This window comes from Vicia villosa, linkage group LG2 (genome assembly GCF_029867415.1).
Source record: "Vicia villosa cultivar HV-30 ecotype Madison, WI linkage group LG2, Vvil1.0, whole genome shotgun sequence".
In the NCBI taxonomy this organism is placed as follows: domain Eukaryota; kingdom Viridiplantae; phylum Streptophyta; class Magnoliopsida; order Fabales; family Fabaceae; genus Vicia; species Vicia villosa.
The window spans coordinates 191846535-191849398 of NC_081181.1; the positions used below are offsets into that span (position 1 = coordinate 191846535).

The 2864-nt window shown below is 24.0% G+C and overlaps 1 long non-coding RNA gene across 2 annotated transcripts; it reads left to right on the forward strand.

The window, feature by feature from the left end:
* The first annotated feature begins 330 nt into the window (after positions 1–330).
* LOC131647760 (uncharacterized) lies at positions 331–1028 on the forward strand. Of its 2 annotated transcripts, none has more exons than XR_009297939.1 (2): positions 331–472; positions 614–1028. It is a non-coding gene; the product is annotated as an uncharacterized LOC131647760 (long non-coding RNA). The 2 variants fall into 2 exon arrangements; XR_009297938.1 differs by having other exon boundaries at positions 619–1028.
* The last annotated feature ends 1836 nt before the right edge of the window (positions 1029–2864 follow it).

The following is a 2864-nucleotide window of genomic DNA, read 5'->3' on the forward strand; positions in this document are numbered from 1 at the left end:
CATCTCATTCTCATAACTTATATAGCCTGTTATACATTTTATAACAAAAGAACAAATTGATGAAAATGTTTAAACCGACACATTTATATTTTAATTGAATGGTATGTTAAAAATTATATAACCAAATAATTAATGAATTGAACCGTTATAATTTAAAAAATTATTATTTTCATTTATATTTATATAAAAAAAATTTATCAACCTTTCAACTACTCCACTAATAACTCTATTAATATCAAATTTTAATAATAAATTTTTCTGTTATAATTTTATTAATTTTTATTGATTTACTTGCTCTTGCTCTAGGTTAGTATAAATACGGCACTTTGTTTCATATCTTCAATTGTGTGCTACTTTTTAAATTTGTATGGTAATTTTTATCTTCTTTTTCTTATTGTATATATCTGTATTGAATATTAATTTTTTATTCGTGGCAGAGTAAAAGATTATTTATTTTCTAATGGCAACTCATGTAAGTATCTAGATGTTTTTAACTCTAATATTTAGATCATTTAAATTAATATTTACACAAATTGCTTTGATATTTATTTGTATAAAAATGCATATCGATAAACTTTTTTTTATAGATAGTAATTTTTTTATTGTGAAAAAGTTTAGGTGAGTTTGACTTTGGGGGCTCACTATGGTAATACAGATCTCAAGGATCAAAGAGCGCGCTTATAGAGGTACTTACAAATCATCCATCAAGGGGATCCCCAGATCATCCGTGAGAGTTGAACTCACGATCTCTCGGTGTGTGAGTCAACTCATTACCAATGATTAAATATTGGACATCTGAAGTAAATATCACACGTCAAGACTAAATGACACACCCTTATATTTCATATCATTTTAAAAATTATTCTTATACTTTTGGTTTCAACCATGATCTATAAAATAGTTTTTAGAATTCATTATGTATAAGTCTTATCAAAGACACATTTTTAATGTATACTCATTTTAATACCAACTTTAAAATTCTTCTTATCTTTTCAATTTTAATAAAAATTCAAAATCATATACACTTACGACTATAACACTTCTTAAACACAAACTTTAGTTATTGTTTTTACAACAAACTAAAACAAAACTCAAAAAAATACAATTACTATTAATTTATTTTTAAAAAATACACTTCTTAATCTATTTTTATTTTATTTTAGATTTTATTATTTGAAGAATGTTAAGGGACAAATCCAATAGTGATGATGTAAAAAATGAATATTTTAATAAGAATATAGAAATATATGTTTTTATGCACAAGAATATTAAAGACATGTGCAATATTCTTTATGAAAGACATTAAAGATAAAAGGAGTTATAAATAAGTGGTTTAATATATAATCATGGTAAATTAGTCTTTTTATCTTATTTTTCTTTTAATTTTTTCCTTTATTCTTTTATTTGGTATGATAGATTTTCGGTGATTAAAAAGAATTCTAAGTAGTTTTTCTATTATTTAAATTTCAAATTTTATATAAATAATAATAATTTTAATACAAATGATTATAACAAATTATAAAAAATTTGAATGATTAAAAAATGAAATATTTGACTGACAAAAAACTTGATATTTTCTTTTTAGTGGTTTTCAATGTTGCTTTGATAAACCGATAATATTGAACTATTAAAGTTTTTATATCTAATTACAATTATATTGTTATCATGTTTTAAAGTTCCTTAGGAAAAAAAAAAGCAAGTGACATAAAACATCACAAAATTCACATATTTATTAATAAAATTATAATTTATCAAAATTATGAATTTTCTTAAAATAATAACCATATTTCAACGTAAAAATTCTTATAAATATATTATAATAATAATCATACAACACATAAGTTATATACTTAGCCTTAAAATACTATAAATCTAACTTTTAGAAATTTTAATCAAATAATTCTTAAAATTTATAGTAAAATTTTGTCTTAATATATTAATAAAATTATGAATGATTCAATTTTTATAGTAAATAAAAGATAATATTAATAAAAAGTTTCTTGATGTGATGTAATTGTTATAAATTAACACTAATCATATAGTTTAACATGTTAGTAATATTAAACTAAATATCAACTTTTAATAAATAAATATCTTAGTTTTTCAATTCTAAAATACCCGTGCATCGCACGGGTCAACAAACTAGTTATTAGTTAATATAAAGATGATAACGCGCATAACCTACAATCATGGAAGTTCATGCAATTACATCGCGATATTTCAATGAATCAAATATCTCTCTTGCCGGATTTACATCGCGATATTTCAATTACAGTAACCTGAAATGGTGGAATTCCGCAACACAATATCTCGATCAGTCATTTGATCAAAGAGCGCAAGAGCAGTGTCAAGTCGACCAAACTGCATATACATTGAAATCATAATATTCCAAGTTGATTTATCTCTTAGCCTCATACGATAAAAAACAACCTTCGCCATTACCGAATCACCCGACTTAGCATACATGTTAAGCGATGAATTTGCAACAGGAACCACACCAGTCAACCCGAGTTTTACAACAAAAGATGGTTTGATAAAAATGATGGCTTACTAAAAGCATGCTAATTTTAATCTATTTTCATGCGATAAAAGTTGCCTACTAATTAGTAAAAGTTGCAATAGTAACCTCATACACCATAAATCATTTTCATTAGTTTGAAAAATGCATAAATAAATACACAAATCTGTAGCAAAAGAGGAATCACAGTCAAAAGATACATTGAGAAAAGACTTGTAAGACTAACTAATTGAATCATTAGTTGTTTCATTACACTTTTCATACCTCTTTTTCTATCAATAGACAGAACAAAACATATCAGAATTGTCATCAACAGAAACAAAACAAAATCAGAATTAAGAAATAC